At 40.2% G+C, this 24,680-nt stretch overlaps 1 protein-coding gene and 1 long non-coding RNA gene across 20 annotated transcripts in view; both read right to left on the reverse strand.

Annotated features, from left to right (window-relative positions):
* VPS13B (vacuolar protein sorting 13 homolog B) overlaps positions 1 to 24,680 on the reverse strand; it is a 921,736-nt gene that overhangs the window by 835,333 nt on the left and 61,723 nt on the right. The window lies entirely within an intron of this gene.
* On the reverse strand, positions 13,447 to 14,559 carry LOC122458623. The gene is made up of 2 exons (XR_006278700.1): positions 14,374 to 14,559; positions 13,447 to 14,169 (listed from the first exon to the last, which is right to left on the reverse strand). It is a non-coding gene; the product is annotated as an uncharacterized LOC122458623 (long non-coding RNA).

Here is a 24,680-nt window from a genome sequence, read left to right on the forward strand (position 1 = left end):
AGGTTGTTTCAAGTTACTGTTTTGACTCTCTCTCTCCTCCACTCCCCAACAAATTTCTCCCTTATCTTCTTGCTACTCTTCCAGCAATTATTTCTAGAAAAATAAATCTAATTTACTTTCCAGACTACTTGCAGAAACCCAAAATGATGAACCCAGTTCCTATTTATGGAAGGAAGGTTGGTGCTCCACAAAATAGCTTCCAATGACAGGGGTATGTTAAAATTAAACATTCTTACCCATGGGAAGTTGAGCAAAGAATCATTTCAAGATCTGTTACCAATCTATGTCAAACTAGTTATGACCTGCAGGATTTTCATTTCAAAATATAGTGGTGGTATTGTCTCCTGCAGAATACTACCATATAGGCATCAAAATGTAAATGCATGTATACAAAAAATACATTAATAGAGCACTTTATTGCCAGCAGGTCGAGGGATGTGATCGTTCCCCTCTATTCGACATTGGTGAGGACTCATCTGGAGTACTGTGTCCAGTTTTGGGCCCCACACTACAAGGAAGATGTGGAAAAATTGGAAAACATCCAGCGGAGGGCAACAGAAATGATTAGGGAACTAGTACACATGACTTATGAGAAGAGGCTGAGGGAATTGGGATTGTTTAGTCTGCAGAAGAGAAGAATGAGGGGGCATTTGATAACTGCTTTCAACTACCTGAAAGAGGGTTCCAAAGAGGATGGATCTAGATTGTTCTCAGTGGTAGCAGGTGACAGAACGAGGAGTAATGATCTCAAATTGCAGTGGGGGAGGTTTAGGTTGGATATTAGGAAAAACTTTTTCACTAGGAGGGTGGTGAAACACTAGAATCCGTTACCTAGGGAGGTGGTGGAATCTCCTTCCTTTGAGGTTTTTAAGTTTTAAGGCTTGACAAAGCCCTGGTGGGGATGATTTAGCTGGGGATTGGTTCTGATTTGAGCAGGAGGTTGGACTAGATGGTCCCTTCCAACTCTCATATTCTATGATTATAGCCTTGCAAAATTTTAACTAACCACTCTTCTAAGGTGAAAACTTCTTTGAATAAAATATCTTTTCCCCCTATCAAAGGTAAAAGGCATGCAAGCAAATTTTGCAAAGCTGCTTTATTGGGAATAGATACTGAAGTCAAACTAAACCTTGAAAAATGCAGACTAAATTTTACTACTGTTCTAATGAAAAGCAATATAAACAAGTAAAAACAGTGGATACAGAAAAATTAATTTGCTTTGATCTGTTTGATATAAACTTAACTGCTGTAAAACTTGGGCTCTTGGGAACTTTAACAGCAGTCTGACTATTGGAAGCTAACAGATAATAGAATGAAATATGATTGTTATGTAAACAATATGGTTAAAAAGATGGCAATATTTATGACATAATATTGCCAAAATTAGATTTACTTAGCCTGAAATTAAAAGAGCTAAAATTACTCAAAACTAACATAGCATCTTTCTAAAATTCTAACAAGTATAGCATCTTTTATCTTGAAGGTCTCAATCTCAAAATGATTTAGAGATTCTATGCCAACACTTTGCATAATGACAGGTTTCAGAGTAGCAGCCGTGTTAGTCTGTATTAGCAAAAAGAAAAGGAGTACTTGTGGCACCTTGTAGACTAACAAATTTATTAGAGCATAAGCTTCCGTGAGCTACAGCTCACTTCATCGGATGCATTTGGTCGAAAAAACAGAGGGAAGATTGATATACACACACACAGAGAACATGAAACAATGGGTTTATCATACACACTGTAAGGAGAGTAAAAAGAAAAGGAGTACCCGTGGCACCTTAGAGACTAACAAATTTATTAGAGCATAAGCTTTCGTGAGCTACAGCTCACTTCTGCTTATGCTCTAATAAATTTGTTAGTCTCTAAGGTGCCACGGGTACTCCTTTTCTTTTTGCGAATACAGACTAACACGGCTGCTACTCTGAAACCTGTAAGGAGAGTGATCACTTAAGGTAAGCCATCACCAGCAGCAGGCGGGGGAAAGGAGGAAAACCTTTCATGGTGACAAGCAAGGTAGGCTATTTCCAGCAGTTAACAAGAATATCAGAGGAACAGTGGGGGGTGAGCAGGGGTGGGGGGGGAGAAATAACATGGGGAAATAGTTTTACTTTGTGTAATGACTCATCCACTCCCAGTCCCTATTCAAGCCTAAGTTAATTGTATCCAGTTTGCAAATTAATTCCAATTCAGCAGTCTCTCGTTGGAGTCTGTTTTTGAAGCTTTTTTGTTGAAGGACAGCCACTCTTAGGTCTGTAATTGAGTGACCAGAGAGATTGAAGTGTTCTCCAACTGGTTTTTGAATGTTATAATTCTTGACGTCTGATTTGTGTCCATTCATTCTTTTACGTAGAGACTGTCCAGTTTGGCCAATGTACATGGCAGAGGGGCATTGCTGGCACATGATGGCATATATCACGTAGTTGCGCAGGTGAACGAGCCTCTGATAGTGTGGCTGATGTGATTAGGCCCTATGATGGTGTCCCCGAATAGATATGTGGACACAGTTGGCAACGGGCTTTGTTGCAAGGATAGGTTCCTGGGTTGGTGGTTCTGTTGTGTGGTGTGTGGTTGCCGGTGAGTATTTGCTTCAGATTGGGGGGCTGTCTGTAAGCAAGGACTGGGCTGTCTCCCAAGATCCGTGAGAGTGATGGGTCGTCCTTCAGGATAGGTTGTAGATCCTTGATGATGCGTTGGAGAGGTTTTAGTTGGGGGCTGAAGGTGATAGCTAGTGGCGTTCTGTTATTTTCTTTGTTGGGCCTGTCCTGTAGTAGATGACTTCTGGGTACTCTTCTGGCTCTGTCAATCTTCTTCACTTCAGCAGGTGGGTATTGCAGTTGTAGGAATGCATGATAGAGATCTTGTAGGTGTTTGTCTCTGTCTGAGGGGTTGGAGCAAATGCGGTTATATCGTAGAGCTTGGCTGTAGACAATGGATTGTGTGGTATGATCTGGATGAAAGCTAGAGGCATGTAGGTAGGAATAGCGGTCAGTAGGTTTCCAATATAGGGTGGTGTTTATGTGACCATCGCTTATTAGCACCGTAGTGTCCAGGAATTGGATCTCTTGTGTGGACTGGTCCAGGCTGAGGTTGATGGTGGGATGGAAATTGTTGAAATCATGGTGGAATTCCTCAAGGGCTTCTTTTCCATGGGTCCAGATGATGAAGACGTCATCAATGTAGCGCAAGTAGAGTAGGGGCATTAGGAGACGAGAGCTGAGGAAGCGTTGTTCTAAGTCAGCCATAAAAATGTTGGCATACTGTGGGGCCATGTGGGTACCCATCGCAGTGCTGCTGATTTGAAGGTATACATTGTCCCCAAATGTGAAATAGTTATGGGTGAGGACAAAGTCACAAAGTTCAGCCACCAGGTTAGCCGTGACATTATCGGGGATACTGTTCCTGACGGCTTGTAGCCCATCTTTGTGTGGAATGTTGGTGTAGAGGGCTTCTACATCCATAGTGGCTAGGATGGTGTTTTTAGGAAGATCACCAATGGACTGTAGTTTCCTCAGGAAGTCAGTGGTGTCTCGAAGACAGCTGGGAGTGCTGGTAACGTAGGGCCTGAGGAGGGAGTCTACATAGCCAGACAATCCTGCTATCAGGGTGCCAATGCCTGAGATGATGGGGCGTCCAGGATTTCCAGGTTTATGGATCTTGGGTAGCAGACAGAATACCCCAGGTCGGGGTTCTAGGGGTGTGTCTGTGCGGATTTGTTCTTGTGCTTTTTCAGGGAGTTTCTTGAGCAAATGCTGTAGTTTCTTTTGGTAACTCTCAGTGGGATCAGAGGGTAATGGCTTGTAGAAAGTGGTGTTGGAGAGCTGCTTAGTAGCCTCTTGTTCATACTCCAACCTATTCATGATGACGACAGCACCTCCTTTGTCAGCCTTTTTGATTATGATGTCAGAGTTGTTTCTGAGGCTGTGGATGGCATTCAGTTCTGCATGGCTGAGGTTATGGGGCAAGCGATGCTGCTTTTCCACAATTTCAGCTCGTGCACGTCGGCAGAAGCACTCTATGTAGAAGTCCAGGCTGCTGTTTCGACCTTCAGGAGGAGTCCACCCAGAATCCTTCTTTTTGTAGTGTTGGTAGGAAGGTCTCTGTGGGTTAATACGTTGGTCAGAGGTGTGTTGGAAATATTCCTTGAGTCGGAGACGTCGAAAATAGGATTCTAGGTCACTACAGAACTCTATCATGTTCGTGGGGGTGGAGGGGCAAAGGGAGAGGCCCCGAGATAGGACAGATTCTTCTGCTGGGCTAAGAGTATAGTTGGATAGATTAACAATATTGCTGGGTGGGTTACAGGAACCACTGTTGTGGCCCCTTGTGGCATGTAGTAGTTTAGATAGCTTAGTGTCCTTTTTCTTTTGTAGAGAAGCAAAGTGTGTGTTGCAAATGGCTTGTCGAGAGACTGCTGAATTGGAATTAATTTGCAAACTGGATACAATTAACTTAGGCTTGAATAGAGACTGGGAATGGATGAGTCATTACACAAAGTAAAACTATTTCCCAATGTTATTTCTCCCCCCCACCCCACCCCACCCCCCACTGTTCCTCAGATATTCTTGTTAACTGCTGGAAATAGCCTACCTTGCTTGTCACCATGAAAGGTTTTCCTCCTTCCCCCCCCTGCTGCTGGTGATGGCTTATCTTAAGTGATCACTCTCCTTACAGTAAAAAGAAAATGAGTACTTGTGGCACCTTAGAGACTAACAAATTTATTAGAGCATAAGCTTTCGTGAGCTACAGCTCACTTCATCGGATGCATTTGGTGGAAAAAACAGAGGAGAGATTTATACGTATATAAATCTCTCCTCTGTTTTTTCCACCAAATGCATCCGATGAAGTGAGCTGTAGCTCACGAAAGCTTATGCTCTAATAAATTTGTTAGTCTCTAAGGTGCCACAAGTACTCATTTTCTTTTTGCGAATACAGACTAACACGACTGCTACTCTGAAACCTATGAATACTCAAGGCACTTCTTTTAAATTAAATGAAAAAGAGAATCTCTAGCATAACAGTGCCTACAGTATTTAGCAAGGGCATTGTCTTGAACACTACAGAAAGAATGGTGAAACACCAGGAATGTGGTTTAACCAGGCTGAAGCTTTATTAAACACCACATACGGGAACTATACAGCAATAACTTGTCCAGTGCAAATCATCCTTCGTATTGTAATCTATTCCACTTGATGGAGGACTGCCATCAGCCTCTAACTCAGTTAGCCTGTCCCAGTACCGCTGTTGAGACCTTACCACTTCCCTCATCTAAGGGTTAAGGGAAGAGGGGAAAACAGGGCTACTTGCTCACCATACCAGACATTAGGACCTCATCCCCATTCCCCACCTTCTTTAGGGGATGCCTTCTCCTAATCCATTTCCAGTTCCAGTTTATCAGGGACCAACCCACTACTGAAGGATTACCAGCAACTGGCATCTACCAAGTTGCAACAGAGTGAATTTTACATACCCACTGGGTGCCGGGCAGCTAAGAGGAAGGTGAAATAACCCACCTTTCCCAGGCCAATCTGGCAGTGAAAAGAATTTCCTCCCTAGCCACAAAGGCAGCTAGCATGATGCAAACAGCAAGGGTCCAAAAGACCTGGTCCTACTCTAATCAGAAAAGGGAAGCTTTTCTTCCTATGCAGAATGGCCCCCTGGACTGAAAGAAGGATTCATAAATCCTCTCATTAAATGCATGGAAGCCAATACACTTTGCTGAACCCTTGGGTCCCACCAATCAGCCAAGAGCACTCCTCCTCAAGACCATAAGATGACTGAATGCTCACAGTACGAATTCAAAGCGCAAGAGCTCTGTATGAAGATAAGACCTAACACTGAACCTTGAATATTCTATAATGGGGCCAACTGTTTCCTTTCCCCTGCTGGTTCAGACAAAGACTATCCTCCTAATTTCTAAGGCCACAAAGGGTCACTGGTTCAGTACTGATAGAGGGAGAATTGCATCCCCTGCATCACCAACACCAATTTTTGTAGCACTTAGGATATTTCTTGAGGGCCTCCCATGCCAGACCTGATCCTCGCTTACCTTATGAGATGTAACAAGATCACAATGAGAAAGCGTCAACTGTAATGTAATCAGCACATTTACAGTATGAAAAAAGGAGATTTGACAGTTTTTAGTAGAAGTGAGCTATGCATAAAGGATAGTGATGCTACTGCTGCCATAATAATTATAAATATTTGACTAGCAGCATAATATTTTAAACAGATGTTTCATCTTTCATATGAACGTAAAACACACTAAATTATATATAACTTTAGACTTTCCACTTATTGTATATAGGATCTTTTATCCCAAGCACAAAGACAAAGTGTGAATGGCCCATGAAAAATTGTAATACTTTTTAACCATCTTGATATGGGCATTTTTAACATGCTTATACATATTTCAGTCAACTTATTGCATTTTTTGAAGTTAGAAAATTTGTTTTGTTTGAATACAGAATATACAGATTTAACATGTTGCTAAAATAAAATGAATTATTCATTAAGTTCCAGGGTCCATGGAAATTATTGTATACTTTGAATTACATCCTATGTAATTAAATATTTTAAGATTTTCACACACACCCACACCCCTTTTTATATATGTCACATTTTGAAAATTCTTTTAGCCTAAAATTTTCCATTTTTGATCTGTGTTGAAAGATATTGTGTTTGTTTGTTTTGGGGCAACTTTTGAAGAATCTATTCTGAATTTGTTAAGTTAAGGACGGGGGCGGGGGGGCTGTTAGTATTCATTTTACAGTATATACTCCAAAAAGTTTGAAAAAACTGACTAATAATGTTGGGCCAAATCCTGCAGTTCTTACTCAGGCAAAACTCCCATTGAGTTTCAGTGAATAAAGGACTAGGCCCAGAGGTTCCCAAACTGTGCAGATGGACATCTGCTGTAGCTAGCCTCTCCATCTGCCCCAGATTTTCTTCTATGGCACAACCAAGTGATGCATGTCTCTCCAGCTCTCCCTACTTCTACCAGTGAACTTTCAAGCTCATTTGTGCCCTGAGCACTTGTTTGTTCCTAGTCCACATGGCACTTAAACAACATAGAAATGTGTAAAATAAAACTGTTAGCTCAAACCTTTCCCTTTCTTGGAACACAGAAACTTTTCCCCAAAGTTTTCCCAATCATGACTTTCTTTTTGATTCTCCAAACAAAAGTGATCCCATTATGAGAATGAATAAATGAATGAATATCTACAAATAATTCATAACACTGGACCAAATTCAACAAAGCTGATACAAGGAGGCAAAAACTGCACCTCCTTGAGCCACTGCAAGAAGACGACAGATTCACCCTTCTTCAGGACAGACTAACTTCTTGGGGATTCATTGCCCCCCGTAACGTAATCATTATTTTACAGTCTTCCTAATAATCACCTATCTAGATACTTACATGGCCCCCATCACCAGAATATTTGGATGGATCACACACAACAATGAACATACCCTCCCAACGCTCTTGTGAGGTAGGGAATTATTGTTATCTTCATTTTACAGAAAGGGAGGCAGAGCACAGAGAGATTAAATGACCTACCCAGAATCACACAGAAAGTCTCTGGGAAAATTGGGAATTAAATCCAGATCTCCCTAGTCCCAGCCCAGAGTCTTAAACCACAAGAAATTCCATCTCAAAAAAATTTCCCCCTTTTGTAACAAAACACGCGCACACACAAAAATGTGGTGGGATCATGGTTATCAATCTAGCAGAGTTCTCTTTATGGGTCACTGTTTAAGACTAGTGCAGTCTAGCGAAGTAGAACCCTCATTGTGCTTACATTGCCAAGTTCCCTATTTAATTCAAATGTTAGCTTGACAGCAGTTCTCACGCTCACTCTTCACAATTCCACTATAAAATTATGGCACTTGTTTCTCTTCCAGATGACAAGAATCAAATGTGCTTGCGGTGGTCTTCCATAGTACCTACATCAGGGGGAATCCTCTCCCGGTTGAAACTGGGTTTTTCAGAATTCTTTACACCACTTATGATTCTTTATTATGCATAAAAAGACTGGAGTCTGATCCTATGGGTGTGAACATATTTGAATATCTCCACAATTTTTTCTGCATTCTGCAAATTCAAAGGTGTTTCCAAACTCCCACACACACACACACACACACACACACACACACACAAATTAAGACCTCATCATGCATAATGATCTCTTGGGGGCACATTAGAACAGCTTAAATACAAATCAAAAAAAAAACTGTCCTACCTTTCTTTTTTAAAAAGGCAAGGAACTTAAATACATTTCTCAAGAAACACATAACACTGTGTATGTGGAACAAGGTCAAGTTAGTTACTATAAAGAATACTTATTTTTACTCTACAAATTTATATTTCTTTAATGTACTTTTTTTTGCATTTTACCCACACATGCACATGCTACTACACTCAAAACAAGCTCTCTTTTTTAGGATGGCTATACCACAAATTAAACACGTTAGCTGAATGTAACAGTGTGCCAAGTTTTAAAATATTTATTTTGCCTGGCAAGAAGATCATTTATCTAAGCCATGACTTTAGTTAACTTTGTACATCTTGAGTTGGTCAAAGTCTTACCAGCATAGAAGTCAAGTTAGTGCTGAGTTCCAGTTATCCCTAGCTATTCAGACAACCTCTTCAGGCATGATTTACTGAAACAGCCTTCCATAAAAGATTCAGGAACGAAAAAAAATCCATCAAATATGTGTGCTTGTTTTTTTTCAATTTGCTTTTTTAAACTTTTACTCAAATAATATCAATACACTAAACTTACTATATTCTGTAATTAGAATTATATTAAGTTTCCTTTATTTTTCACTCTTTTTTCTTAGTTGTATTTTAAATTACTGTTATATACCAATAAGGGCCAAAAATTAATTTTCACCCAAAGTAATTGGTGAACTAAAAGAGTCCAAGTGCTCAGATAACAGACTAATAAAACCAGTGGATTAAATTGCAAAGGTACCTGGGTCACGCTATAAGCTTTCTGGTTAATAAATGTCAAGAGTACACACAGGCACAAGACATTTAAATTAAGCCTGTTAATTCTACTTATAATCAATCATTTCTTTTATACAAGTGTCAATCTTTGTGATGTGTACACTATTTCACAGAATTTAATACTATGTACAATACATCACTTTTCAAATTCCAAGAAAGACTTTCAAACTATTAACTAAATGCTAAGCTAACAACTATTTATCTTCCAAAACAGGTCTGTTAGATATGCATCACCTAAACCACCAAAAATTCTATACATTAAAGAGTGCAAATGTCAACTGCACATTATAACTGTCAGAAAGCTTTACAAAAGATCTCTGTAATTATATCATCATAACATGTAAATTCTTATCACATTAGTCAATTTAAAAAGCAATGTGTTTCATCTCAAATAGTTGATACTTTTTAATAGCACACTCAGTGTTTATTATCCTTTCAAGTGACCACATCCATGACAAATATTTTTTCTTGCATGAAGACTCACATGAGCAATTCTTCAAATTGAACTTATTTTCTTTGTTACTGACTTTTCAGAACATTTCTAGCTAAGAATAAGGACCTCAAACTCCCATTTTATTAGTCTTTGGCACTAGTTCTTCCTGGAAGAGAAGTTAATTTTTCTGTCATCCCTGGTCTAATTTCTAATGAAAGAAATAATAAAGATTTAATAAGAGGAAGGAAAGTAAGTGTCAGCAAGAAATGGAACTGAATGGATTCTAGATACCCATGGGAAACAAAATATATAAATATTTCTGAAAGGGGGAAAAGATTATTACTGTGTGGTGTTCAACTGTGTACTCTGAACATATGCAAAAGTAAAGGTTATAACTGGCCAAGAGGGTGGAGAAAACAAGATTTAAAAGTAACTTGGGAAAAAAATATGAGTGTGGGAAAATGAAAAATTTGGAAACATCTTCTAATCTTATATAATGCCAAACAGAATAGCTCAGGGAGTATTTAGTGTGTAAGGAGAAAAGAATGCATCTCATTTTAAATTAAAGCACAGAATAATCTTTGGAACAGTACTATTGAATAATACAAAGTAAGTGCTTTATATAGTTTATAGCAGATTTAGAGTCAAACTGACAAAAAATATAGGATTATTCTATTATTAAGTCTATAATTCAGTGTTTTAACTGATGTTCATATTATATTAATAAAGTTTGCCTTTGTAGTTTAGGCATGATCTACACTTAAAAATTAGGTTAACAGAGCTACAGTGAAAAGAACAGGAGTACTTGTGACACATAGCTACAGTGCTCAGCCTCACATTCTTGAGCACCATAATTAAGCCTACCTCTGACTAAAAGACATGGATTACCAGTGCAACAGAAAAAGCACTTCCGTCACTGTAGGAAGCGTCTGCACTATGATGTAGTTGTGTCACTATAGTGACCATAATGTAGACATGGTTGTTAATTTGCCCAACTCTAATCAAAAAAACAAACAAGTATGTAAGTCACCAAGTCATCCAGATTTCTCTAACAGTATTTCAGTCCAAGGAAAATATTTTTAGTCAGCTTTCTGTGTAAATTTAGGAAACTACATGTAGTCACTGTAAATTAACCTCAAAAGCACTGCACTTTTTAAAAAAAAGAATGAAATTTAAATAAATTACATATTTAACAGACCACTTTTTCCAAATAGTGGAACAGATGTTTGTTTTCAGGTTTTTATAACCAAGTAACAAACAAACTAACAAATAAATAGATCATCATCATCATCATCTAGCTCTTACGAAGACCCACAGATCTCAAACACTTCACAGAGGAGGTCAGTATCACTATCTCCATTTTGCAGAAATGAAGGCACAGAGTGTGGAAGTGACTCGCCCAGTGTCACCCAGCAGATCACTTGCAGAGCCAGAAATAGAACCCAGGCCTTCTGAATCCAGTGCTGTATATTCTACACTGTGCTGCACAATATAGGTATATAATACTCAGAGGCTTCTAGCCATACACTAGAAAAAACCTTGAGGTCATCTAGTCTGCCCCACCCCCATCCAATTCCTCCCTGGGTCCTGAGGCAGGATTAAGTATATCTAGACCATCCTTGACAGGTGTTTGTCTAATCTGTTCCTAATCTCCAATGACAGAGATTCCATAACCTTCCTAGGTAACCTGTTTCAGTAGTTAACAATCCTCAGTTAGAAAACTTTTCCTAATATATAACCTAAACCTCCCTTGCTTCCAAAACTAAGCTGATTACTATTTATTTACCCTTGTTGGACATGAAGAACAATTGATCACAATCCTCTTTATAACAGCCCTTAACATATTTGAAGACTGTTACCACGTCCCCGTTCAGTCTTCTCTTCTCTAGACTAAACATACCCAATTCTTTCAACCTTTCCTCATAAGTCAGGTTTTCTAAGCCTTTTATCATTTCTGTTGCTCTCCTCTGAACTCTTTTCACACACCATCTTTGTGTGGTGCCCAAAACTGGACATAGTGTTCCATCATAGACTTTACTAGTGTCAACTAGACTGGAACAGTTACATCCCATGTCTTAAACCAACCTCATGTTGATACACATCAGAATGACACTTGCCTTTTTCGCCAGAGCATCACATTGTTGATTCGCATTCAACTTGTGATCCACTATAACCCCTAGACTCTTTTCTGCAGTACTGCTGCCTAATCAGTTATTTCTATTTTTTATTTTTCTTTCCTAACTGAACTGGTTTTTATTGAATTTACTGATTTCAGAACAGTTCTCCAATTTATCAAGGCAGTTCTGAATTCTTAATCCTGTCCTCCAAAGTGCTTGCAACACCTCCCAACTTGGTGCTGTCCTCAAGGTTTATAAGCATACTTCCCACTCCATCATCCCAGTTGTTAATGCAAATATTGAATAGTACTGGACCCAAGAAAGACCATTACTGGACTCCACTTGATATGTCCTCCAAATTTGACAGCGAATCATTGATAACTACAGAGTACAGTTTTTCAAACAGTTGCGCACCCACCTTACAGTAATTTGATCTTTCATAGTTCCCTAGTTTGCTTATGAGATTATCATGTGGAACAGTGTAAAAATCTCACTAAAATCAAGATATATCACATCTATTGTTCACCCCCATCCACTAGGCCAGTTATCCTGTCAAAGAAGGAAATTAGATTAGTTTGGCATGATTTGTTTTTGACAAATCCTTCTTGGCTATTACTTATCACCTTATTATCCTCCAATTTTGAAAAAAAATAATAGTTTAATTTGTTCCAGAATCTTTCGGTGTTGAAGGTTAAGTAAGGTTAACTGGTCTATAATTCCCTGGGTCCTCTTTTTTCTTATTTTTGAAGATAAATACTATATTTGCCTTCACCTTTCCTCCACAAGCTCTCAAAGATATGATGAAATAATATTTTTTTCATTTTCAGACTAAAATCATTTTTAGAATTAAAATTAAGGGCATCTTACAATTTTAATTTATGAATTTCTACCATGCCTATGGCTGTAACAATTAGACAAAACTAGACAATTCAATGTAAAAGCTAATTAGTTTATAGGTTAATATTTTTCCAGCTCCTTAAAACATATTCCATCCTGAATGAGTTCACATGCTCAATTCCATTTTCCTTGAATAAACACTGCAGAATATGCATACCCTGATGTTTAAACAACAATATTTACATAAAACTCTGAGAGGAGCAGCTCTGGTTGCAGTAAGCAGCTCAGGCAGTTTCTTCTCTTTTGATGCTGGCAGCAGTGGCTGCTCAAAGGTCATCTGAAGGACTGTTGTTTAAAATTATAGCCAGCAATGAAAATTTAAACGATCGTCCTAACTGATCAACAGAATAAAAACATCAGCGAACAGCACAGGTAAGATACTGGGAATTTTATATTTTAACATAGTTTCTTCAGAGTTAACCCTAAAAATAAGCCACTAGACTTTTGGATGCCCAAATAGGTACATAAATATATGCAGATTCCCATTTAGGTCTGGATACCTACATGTGCATCAAACCCAGGATTTAATTATTATTATGGGGCACACATAAATATATGTATTATGATGCATGTACAGAAAGCTACCATAGGACATAACCATGGTAGTGTTACATACTCCAATAATTGCTTTCATATAATCCATACATTGATATTTAAATATTGTTATTTTCTTTACCTATATTTCCTTTGTTATGATTTTCTGAAATTTTTAGAAGTCTGCTTTTCAAACACCAGATGTAGCAAACAAATTAAAGTTTAGAAGGCAAAAAGCACAAGTTACCTTTATTCCAAAATTAAGTATGGTTTACTCATTTATCATTAGCAACAACATTAAATATTACAGCTTTTTATAACTTTATAATTTCCCCTATACCTGTTGCTTTTACTATCAACTTCATTCCCACCATATAGTCTTTATGCACACACAAATATGCACATATCCCACAATGTTACCCTACTACATACTGTATGTGCTAATTTTTTTAAAATCTATTACATTTTTGACAGGTTTTAGAATGAACAGATGGGGTTTTCTGTATTAAACTATACTTAAAAATTGAGATTAAATTTTGTCATAACACGTAATGGTTAAAAAATAAAATGCAGATGCCCCTTTAAATGTTTTAATAGCACTACATGGAATTAATTTAATCTATGCAGTTACTCTCTTGCAGTACAAAATTATTCATTTTTATGGAATCAAGTTTGCAGTCCAAATCATGATCCAGAAAACACTCAAATGAGAGCTATGAATTTTATACTCTCTATTTGTATTTTTATGATATCCCCAAAAGAAAGGCAAACACTCACCTCTCAATCAAGCTGGGTTGTATCAGCTAAAATAGTCAGTTTTTCAATTACAGGTGCCTAAACTAAACTTGCTATAGTTTGACCTTGAAATATTAAACCATATAGATGTAGATATAGTTCATAAAAATATTTTAAAAATTAACATTTCATAATTAAGAACTTAAAAGGAAATGCTAAATAGGTTGTCCCTTATGTACATGCATTACAAGACAGTCTTTAATTGCATGACCACATACTATCTTCCAAGTAATACAACCCAATTAAGAGAAATTATTTAACAATGCCCACCAGTGTGGTATCTAAATGTAACACATTGCTCCATGGTGGGACGTCATCAGCTCTAAGGGATTGAACTCAAGAAGTCTAGATCTTATTTAAAAAAAAAAAAAGCCTCACTATCTGAGCTAAAAGAAAAGGAGTACTTGTGGCACCTTAGAGACTAACAAATTTGAGCATAAGCTTTCATAGGATCAGATAAATGCATCCGATGAAGTGAGCTGTAGCTCACGAAAGCTTATGCTCAAATAAATTTGTTAGTCTCTAAGGTGCCACAAGTACTCTTCTTTTTGCGAATACAGACTAACATGGCTGCTACTCTGAAACCTGAGCTAAAAGACTCAGTGGTTAGCTCAAAAGCAGTAGCCGACTCATCCATCTCTTTGTGGTCCAGCTACTAGAAGGGGCTGGAGAACCACACATGTAAGCACGGATTCTTCTACAAGGGCCTCTGTGAATTCCCATTAATGGGATTCAGCATCGATAGTGGTGAGCTGCGGACTTGTATAGAAAAACTACCTGTTTTCTTTGAATAAATAGTTATGGTCTGTTTATTGGTAGTGATAGTTAGGTTAGTTGGGATTGTGGGCCTTGGACCCCCAGAGACTAAGTCAGATCCCTAAAACAGTAAGGGGCTCAAAAAAAAAATGTACAATCTTCCCTGACACAGAAAAACATATCCGGTGCCTTGTGTGCCTGGGAGAATCACACACAGTATCTCAGTGCACATGCTTTTATGCTTCAGACAAGGAAGGAGAGGCAGCTCATGCTGCAAGTGCCTTTGGCTTTAGTAAGTCTCCAACTTGACCAGTCCAGTACTCAAGCAGGAGGTATGGGGTCTGCTTCTGTGCTGAAATCTTGGGTAGAGAGACCTGAGAGACACCTAGCCACTCCAGCCATGGCACCTCTGTCGATGTTGGGCTGGAGGTCCAGCTCTCCAAGGCTAGCGCTTACAGCAGCTCAGCTTCCCACTCAGACCGTCTACCACCTCAAGTTCCATCTAGACAATCCATACTGTCAACCCAGTCTGACCTGGCACCAAAGACCCTTTGGGAACTTAGAATTAACACCAGTTGATGCCATTACCAAAAGGCAGGCTTCCAGTCCTCCACATGACTTTGCTCCAGGGGAAAAAGAAGGAGAAGAGGAAGCATTCCAGCATACAGAGAGAGTCCAAGAAGCAGCAGTGGAATCATTCTCCTTCTCTGCCACTGCCATGTTTCTTCTGGTAACTCTTTACATGCGTAGGCGTCACTTTCAGCACATACCCCTTCTTAGCTTGAGGCTCTGGTAATGAGTTATATAGATACCTTACCAGGAGCATCAATTTCCCCTCTAATCAGGAAAATCCTGTTGAAATGGTTAGCTTTGCTTCCGCTACTTGACTCTGTGCAGGAGGATTCATCACCAGCTTCAATATGAAACATCTTTGGAAAAAGAGAAGGTTACGTGCCTTGTGCAGTAACTGAGGCTCTTCAAGATGGTTGTCCCTGTGGGTACTCCACTTTAGGTTTCTTGGCGCCCTGCGCTTCTAATAGGAGATTTGTAGTAGCAGTGACCGGGTTGGCTGAGCACACACGGCAGCCATCTCATGACGCTCGGAGCAATTACCCTGCGTGAGCAGCCAACTGTTCCCCAGTTCCTTCTCTACTCCAGAGGATCGAGGTGAATCTCTGAAGTACAGGGCCAACCATCTTCAAGAACCTCAGTCACTGCACAAGGTGAGTAACCTTCTCTTCTCTGAAGAGTGTCCCTGTGGGTGCTGCACTTTAGGTGACTGTAGAGCAGTGCCCCTCAATGGAGGGGAGGGGCTTCGGAGTTGATTTATGTGCAGTGGAGAGGACCGATAGTCCAAACTGTGTGTTGCAGCTGATTGTTATTTAATGCATAGTGTTTGGTAAAGGTATGGGCTGGTGCCCAGGCAGGTGCTTTACAAATGTCCGCGATGGGTACGTTATTTAGAAATGCTACAGATATAGATAGTACCCATGTGGAGTGTGCGTGAAGTCCAGGGGGAGTTTGCATATTATGATTTTGGTAACATAAGTGGATACATGTAGATATCCATTTAGATAGCCTCTGCTTGGAGATCATTTGACCCTGAGAACGTTCTGTTGTCAATAGGCACACTCAATGATTTTCTAAACATTTTTGTTCTTTCTATATAGAATGCTAGCGCTCTGCGGATGTCCAGCGTGTGGAGAGAGGCCTCCCTGCTGTCAGCATGAGGTTTGGGGAAAAATACAGGCAAGTAAATGGGCTGGTTGAGATGGAAGGGAGAGGCAACCTTGGGTATGAACTTGGGAAGTTGTCATAAGATTACTTTGTCTTTGAGGAATGTGGTATAAGGTGGGTGTGCCATTAGGGCACCAAGCTCTCCCACCCTTCTTGCTGACGTGATGGCCACGAGGAAGACAACCTTCATGGAGAGATGTAACAGTGAGTAGGTCACTATTGGTTCAAAGGGTTTGCCTATGAGTGCATGGAGAACAAGACTGAGATCGCACATGGGGGTTGGGTCCTGTAATGTGGGATAAGAGTTCACTATGCCCTTGAGGAAGCGTTTAATCAGTGTGTGAGCAAAGATGCTTACTCCATCCACCTTGTAGTGGAAGGAGGTGATGGCCATTAGATGCACTCTGAATGAGCTAGTAGATAGGCCCAGTTGTTTTAGAGTCAATAGGTAGTTGAGAATTAGAGGAAGCGGGGCCAACTGTGGAGTAATCTGCTTGTTCTGGCACCAAATACTCCACAAGTGGAAACGATTCTGTATGTCTTTTGTGTGGTCAATTGCCAACTGTTCAGTAGTATGCCTTGCACTTCCTTCAAACAGTGAGTCTCAAGTCCCGTCATCCATGGATTAGCCAGGCCTTGAGATGGAGTATCAAGATGTTGGGGTGACAAAGGTGACCTGCATCCTGTGTCAACAGATGAAGCACAAGGGAAAGGGTTCGAAGTGGTCTCACCGCCACATGTTTCAGATATGGGAACCATGTTTGTTTGGGTCATGTTGGTGCGATAAGGATGACCCTGGACCTGTCTTGCCTGATCTTTTGGAGGACACAATGAAATAGAGGGATTGAGGGAAAGGCATACATTAGTGGGGCCTCCCATTTCATAAGGAAGGCATCTCTCAGGGAACTGTGGCCAAATCCGGCTCATGAGCAGTATTGCGGGCACTTGGCATTTTGTTTCATTGTAAAGAGATCTATTAAGGGGAATCCCCATTATCTGAATAGAGTTTTTATTATTGCAGGATCCATTTCCCACTCGTCGGTCTGTGAAAAGTTCCTTCTTAGGTCATCCGCTATTGCATTCTGGCATCCGGATAGGTAAGATGCTATGAGATCTATGTTGTTGGAGAGGCAACAGTGCCAGAGGCAGACTGCTTCTGAACAGAGTGGGTAAGATCGGGCCCCTCCTTGGCGGTTTACATAAAACAGTCACCAAGTTGTCCATAAGAAACCGTACAGTCCTGTCGTGGATCAGAGGGAGAAAGTGTTGGCAGGTGTTTTGGACTGCTCTTAAAAACACAAGAACCACTATACGGGGTCAGAACAAAGGTCCATCTAGCCCAGTAGCCTGTCTTCCGACATTGGTCAATGACAGGTGCCCCAGACAGAATTAATAGAACAGGTAATCATCAAGTGATCCATCCCGTCGCCCAACTCCCGCTTCTGGCAACAGATTTTCTATTAAATCACTTAAGAACATTTTAGCTCATATTTTTTTAAGTGAATTAGTGACAACAATACATTTTTAAAATTTAGCTGAGCAATATTTTGAGTAATATAAAAATATGCACAAATCCATAACATAATTATCAATAAGAACCAGACAACTGCCCCTTGAATCTCCTCTTTCCAATTGTAAAATTCAAATATATTACTGGTCACAGAGGCATCCTAAATGACCAATGTCAATTCAATTATGAAAAAAACTGTATCCCTTATGACAGTAGGCTCTGGATGTGAGTAATGCTCCTATCATTAATGGTCGGTCTTTACTACAAAATTAACCCGGATGCATTGACACCCAGGTCTCAGCAACCAGATTAGCCTTGCCCAAGTGCAAGCATTCCCACAACAAAGCCGTACTAACTTTACTGAGCTCTGACTGTTTCTGAACTTGCCAATTTGTGTCTGAGGGCATAGCCCATAATTCTTTGTGCTAAGACACTCTAGGATTTTTCCCATTCAATTCTGACAATACTGGGACAACTTGTTTGTCCTTCAGGAGGAATTGTGGGAAGGGTATTGGAGGACTATCAGCAATGGAGTGATTTTGCTTGTGTCCTCATCTCAGAATAAGCAGGGTGCAGCCTGACTCAAAGGAGAACCAGAGCCCTAACTTGTACCTGCAGCCAAGTAAGATAGCCTGGGCTTAAAACACTTCCAAACCAGAGTCAAAGGTTTTTCTGTGTCGACCATAGGGGGTCTTGGACTAAAACCTGCAGTGACCCTAAATGTCACATGTTGACACAATAGCATCTAAAGCCAGTAACTAGCATTTTTAATTATCTTGCCAGGCACACCTAGAATTAGACATTAACAACCGTTATAATAACTAAACTTTTTTAAAAGGTGTTGAAAAATTGGAAAGGATGCAGAAAAGAGCCATGAAAAATGATCCAACGGCTGGAAAAAAATGGCTTGTAGTGAGAGATTTAAAGAGCTCAATCTGTTGAGTTTATCAAAAAGGAGCTCATGAGGTAACTGGACTACAGGAAGAAAATACCATGCACTAAAAGACTCTTTAATATAGCTCAGAAAGATATAACAAGATCCAATAGCTGGAAGCTGAAGCCAGACAAATTTAAACTAGAAATAAGACACATTTTTAACAATGAGGGTGATTTGCCTTTCAAACATATTCTCAAGGGACGTGGCAGATTCTCCATCTCTTGAGGTCTTCATATTAAGACTCGATGTCTTTTGAGAAGATGTGCTTTAGTTAAACAAGTTATTGTGCTCAATACCAGGATAGCTGAGTGAAATTGTGTGCCATGAATTACACAGGAAGTCAAATTAGATCTAAGAGTCCCTTCTGGCCATAAACTCTATGAATCTAGAATGCTAGGAAGCACCATCAACATTTACCAGCTATTGTTTTTACGTCATCTAGCATCAGCATTAGATGACAGAACTGCTGCTAGTTGGAGAAAGAAGAGACTTGTAAATGGGAGAAGGTAAGGCAGGGGGTGGTAAAATAAAGAAAACAGGAGCGAAAAAGAAAAACAGAAGACAAAAGTGGAGAGGCAGAAACAACACGGGGGGAGGGGAAACTATCCCACTACAACAACCACCACTAATGCTGCCTTCAGTAGAGCATGTTCAATCGTAGGAAACAGATGACAGGTCAGCTGATGCAAGCTGAAACAAAAACTATTATAACCCTTAATATTTTCCTTTGCAGATTGCTGTCCCTTTTTGCCAAATTTCTGAAGTGAAACCTAAGTATGTGTGGTTGTGTCTGAAGGTCAAAGTGCACCAAAATTCACTAAGTGACTCATTATTCACAAGTCCTGTAGATTTACCGAAATAGTTTGGAAGAAGTTTTTGAAAATGGCTCCCTGAACAACCGCCAAACCAAAGAGTATGAAAAAAACTTTCACAAGCATCCCATGGCAATACTTCAGTCAACTGCAAAATACCAAGATGAAATATATACAGTGCAGTAAATTTTAATTCTAGTACTGTTAGCTGCCAAAAAACAGCTTTCACAGTAAAATTTAATTTAATTTAGCATCAAAAAACAAAATTATGTCTGTCTGATTAATCAATGTGCCTCCTACACACTAATTAATCATATCTATAGTCACATGTAAATTCAGTATTTATAATAGTTATTACAAATATTCTTTACTTTGTTGGCCTACATTTCTTTAGCTGATTAACTCTTCAACCATCTGAATACCTCATGGCAGAACATTCAGAGAACAGGCTCTAACGTTCACTTCAGATGCATCCAGCTGTTCCTGATGTAAAACAGGGCAGTACAAAAATAATGCTGTTCTGACAATGCCAAAGTTATTCTGTTCAAGTGTTCTAGATAAGCAATTGGAGGCATGTCACTAACTCCAAATAGCTAATAAATTTTAAAATACTTAGGACCTGATTTTCAGAGCTGCTGAGCCCCAACAGTTGCTGCTGACAGCACATGGAGCTGCAAGTGCTCAGTTCCTCTAGGGGAAAAAAAGCCATAAACTTTTCCATGAAAAGGTAGTAGATGGGTTATTGTGCATAAATTATAAATCACATCAAACCTTTTAATAAGTGCTTATTGTGAGATAGGCAGTAAAATGCTTTACTGAATACTAGAAATAGTATAAAACAAATACATCCAATGACCATTTCTAATAAAGCAGAGACTACATCTTTCACATTACTTTGTTACTAATTCTATATTAAAAACAACTGAAAACAGCTTCAACTAGATATGTATTCTAAATTCTAATTTTAAAATGATCAAAAAGTCGCTTTTACTGTGATCTCTTATTTTCTGATTACTGCAATCTATCATATGTTGACTAAGTTGGCCATGGCTGATGTTACAAGGATGTTGGTTCTATGATGAGGTGGGTGGAATAGTTTAGGACTCATACTAGATCATATCTAGGTTCAGTAACTTGAGAACATAAAACATAAGTAGCCCATCTTCTGACAAATGTAGAGGAAGAACCAATGTTGAATGTCATGGTCTATTCCACAAACACACAAGATATAATGCTACTAAGATGTTATAGTACTCTGCAAAATCTAAATAGTCATATCAAGAAAGTGATTAAGTTGTAAAGAAAAAGTTATTGCACTATTCATAACTAAAATTGATGGATAAATACTTTTCTGTTCCTCACTTTCCCAACCTGTAAAACTGAGTTAATTATACTTACCCTTCTTTATAAAATGCTTTGAGATCTGTGTAGAAAAGCATTTTAAGAGTTAGGTATTATTAAATATTGAAAAATTCAGACTTCCTTTCTTTCACTACTAATTTAAAAATTGTAAGAAAGTTTTATAAAGAGAGATAAACAACAGCTACCGCTACACTCCAGTAATGAATAAATATATTTTATCTTTAAAATCAGCATTAACATGTGGGCCTTCTATTGGAAATAGAAACCAGTTGAAAACCTGGCTTCTGGTGCCATCAACTGGAGGCAGGAAGTGCTTTCTCTCACACTCCAGTCACTATTCACTTAGAAATAACACATTAACATTAGGGCTGTCGATTAATTGCAGTTAACTCAAAAAAATTAAATCAAGATTTAAAAAATGTATCGTGTTTAATCGCAGTTTTAATTGCACTGTTAAACAGAATACCAATTGAAATTAAATATTTTAGATCTTTTTCTACATTTTCATATACATTGTATTCTGCGTTGTAACTGAAATCAAAGTGTATATTATTTATTATAAATATTTGCACTGTAAAAAATAGTATTTTTCAATTCAACTCATACAAGTACAAAGCAATCTCTTTGTTGTGAAAGGGCAGTTTACAAATTAAATTTTTTTTTTTACATAACTGCACTCAAAAACAATGTAAAACTTCAGAGCCCACAAATCCACGCAGTCCTCCTTCTTGTTCAGCCAATCGCTAAGATAAACAAGTTTGTTTACATTTACAGGAGATAATGCTGCCCTCTTCTTATTTACAATGCCACAAGAAAGTGAAAACAAGTACTGTATTTGCATGACACCTTTATAGCCAGCACTGCAAGGTATTTACATGCCAGATATGCTTAACATTCGAATGCCCCTTCATGCTTCAGTCACCATTCCAGAGAACACGCTTCCATGCTGATGACGCTTGTTAAAAAAATAATGCTGTCATAAATATAAAAGGAAGGGTAACCACCTTTCTGTATACAGTGCTATAAAATCCCTCCTGGCCAGAGGCAAAATCCTTTCACCTGTGAAGTGTTAAGAAGCTAAGGTAACCTCGCTGGCACCTGACCCAAAATGACCAATGAGGGGACAAGATACTTTCAAATCTGGAGGGTGGGGTGAAAGGTTGTCGTCTATCTGTGTGATACCTTTGCCAGGAACAGATCAAGGATGCAAGCCTTCCAACTCCTGTAAAGTTAGTAAATAATCTAGCTAGAAAATGCATTAGGTTTTCTTTGTTCTGGCTTGTAAATTTGCTGTGCTGGCGGAAATGTGTATTCCTGTTTTTGTAACTTAAGGTTTTGCCTAGAGGGATTCTCTACGTTTTGAATCTGACTGCCTGTAAGAATATCTTCCATTCTGATGTTACAGAGTTGTTCTCTTATCTTTTTTTTCTTCTAATAAAGTTCTGATTCTTAAAAATCTGATTGGATTTTTGGGGTCTTAAAATCCAAGGGGTTTGTGCTCATCTTGTTTATTCTCAAGCCTCCCCAGGATAGGGGGTGGAAGGACTTGGGGGCTTATTTGGGAGAAGACGTCTCCAAGTGGTCTCTTCCCAGATTTTTTATTAAATCACTTGGTGGTGGCAGCGTACCAGGTTTTTAACCTAAGCTGGTTCCCAAGGCAAGAAAGAAATCTGTGCCTTGGGGAAATTTTAACCTAAGCTGGTAAGAATAAGCTTAGGGGATCTTTCATGCAGGTCCCCACATCTGTACCCCAGAGTTCAGAGTGTGGAAGGAACTGTGACAAATGCGTTAATTAAATTTGTGACTGAACTCCTTGGGGGAGAATTGTATATCCCCTGCTCTGTTTTATCCACATTGTGCCATATATTGCGTGTTATAGCAGTCTTGGATGATGACCCAGCATGTTGTTCATTTTAAGAACACTTTCACTGCAGATTTGACAAAACACAAAGCAGGTACCAATGTGAGATTTCTAAAGATAGCTACAGCACTCGACCCAAGGTTTAAGAATCTGAAGTGCCTTCCAAAATCTGAGAGGGATGAGACGTGGAGCATGCTTTCAGAAGTCTTAAAAGAGCAACACTCCGAGGCGGAAACTACAGAACCACCAAAAAAGAAAATCAACCTTCTGCTGGTGGCATCTGACTCAGATAATGAAATTAAACATGGTTCAGTCTCCACTGCTTTGGATTGTTATTCAGCAGAATCCACCATCAGCACTGATGCATGTTCTCTGGATTGGTGGCTGAAGCATGAAGGGACATATGAATCTTTAGGGCATTTGGCATATAAATATCTTGTGACACTGACTAAAACAGTCCCTTGTGAACACCCGTTCTCACTTTCAGGTGACATTGTGAACAAGAAGTAGGCAGCACTATCTCCTGAAAATGTAAACAAACTTGTTTGTCTAAGTGATTGGCTGAACAAGAAGTAGCACTGACTAGATTGTAGGCTCTAAATTTTTAGATTGTTTTATTTTTGAATGCAGGATTTTTGTACACAATTCTACCTTTGTAAGTTCAACTTTCATGATAAAGAGATTGCACTACAGTACGTGTATTAGGTGAATTGAAAAATAGTATTCCTTTTGTATTTTTACAGTACAAATGCTTGTAATCAAAAATAAATATAAAGTGAGCACTGTACACTTTGAGTTCAATTACAACACAGAATACACCTCTATCCCGATATAACACGGACCTTGGGAGACAAAAAAAACTCAACGCGTTATAGGTGAGATCGAGTTATATCGAACTTGCTTTAGCCCCCCATTCCTTGTTCCCTGACCGCCCCCTCCAGAGACCCCCATCCCTAATCACCCCCCAGGACCTCACCCACTACCCAACCCCCCTGCTCCCTGTCACCTGACTGCTTCGACACCTATCCACACCTCCCACCCCCTGACAGGCACTCACCAGCAGTGGTGGGAAGAGGAGCAACACTACCCCAGCCCGCTCCACTCCGCCACCTCCAAGCCGCGGCACTCCGCTTAACACTGCTGGTGAGTGTGGGGAGGTTGGGGAAAGGACACCCCCCATACTCACCTGCGGCGGGAAGCAGAGCACCACAGCTGGGAGCTACCACAGTAGAGCAGGCTGGGGCCGGGCTGCTCCGCTTCCCACTACCGGTGAGTGCAGGGAGGTTGGAGAAAGGACACCCCGCGCACTCACTTGTGGCAGGAAGCGGAGCAATGCGGCCCCAGCCCGCCATCTCCCAGCTGTGGCACTCCGCTTCCCGCTGACGGTGAGTACAGGGAGGTTGGGGAAAGGACGCCCACCGTAGTCATCTGCAGTGGAAAGCGGAGCACTGTGGCTGGGAGCTGGCAGAGTGGAGCAGGCTGGGGCCAGGCTGCTCCACTTCCCGCCGCCAGTGAGTGCAGGGAGGTTGGGGAAAGGACACCCTCCGCACGCACTGGTGGCGGGAAGCGGAGCAATGCAGTCCCAGCCTGCTCTGCTTTCCCTGCCCCGGCCCCAGCCCTGTCGCTGAGGCTGGGGGAGGGAGGTCCCACACTCACCTGTGGCAGGAAGCGGAGAGCCGTGGCTGGGAGCTGTCGGAGTGGAGCCAGCTGGGGCCAGGCTGCTCCACTTCCGCCGCTGCTGGTGAGTGCAGGGGGGATCCCTTCCCCCAAGCTCCCTCCCCCGAGCGACACAGCTGGGGCCGGAGTGAGGGAAGTATAGCGGGCTGCTCCCGGCCCCCCTCTAATCCCCCGTGCCACTCTGGGACTGTGGGGGCTGCAAAAGTTCCCCCCACGGCTCTTGCCTCCCAGACCCTGGGG

The sequence above is a fragment of the Dermochelys coriacea genome, chromosome 2 (genome assembly GCF_009764565.3).
Source record: "Dermochelys coriacea isolate rDerCor1 chromosome 2, rDerCor1.pri.v4, whole genome shotgun sequence".
Lineage (NCBI taxonomy): Eukaryota > Metazoa > Chordata > Testudines > Dermochelyidae > Dermochelys > Dermochelys coriacea.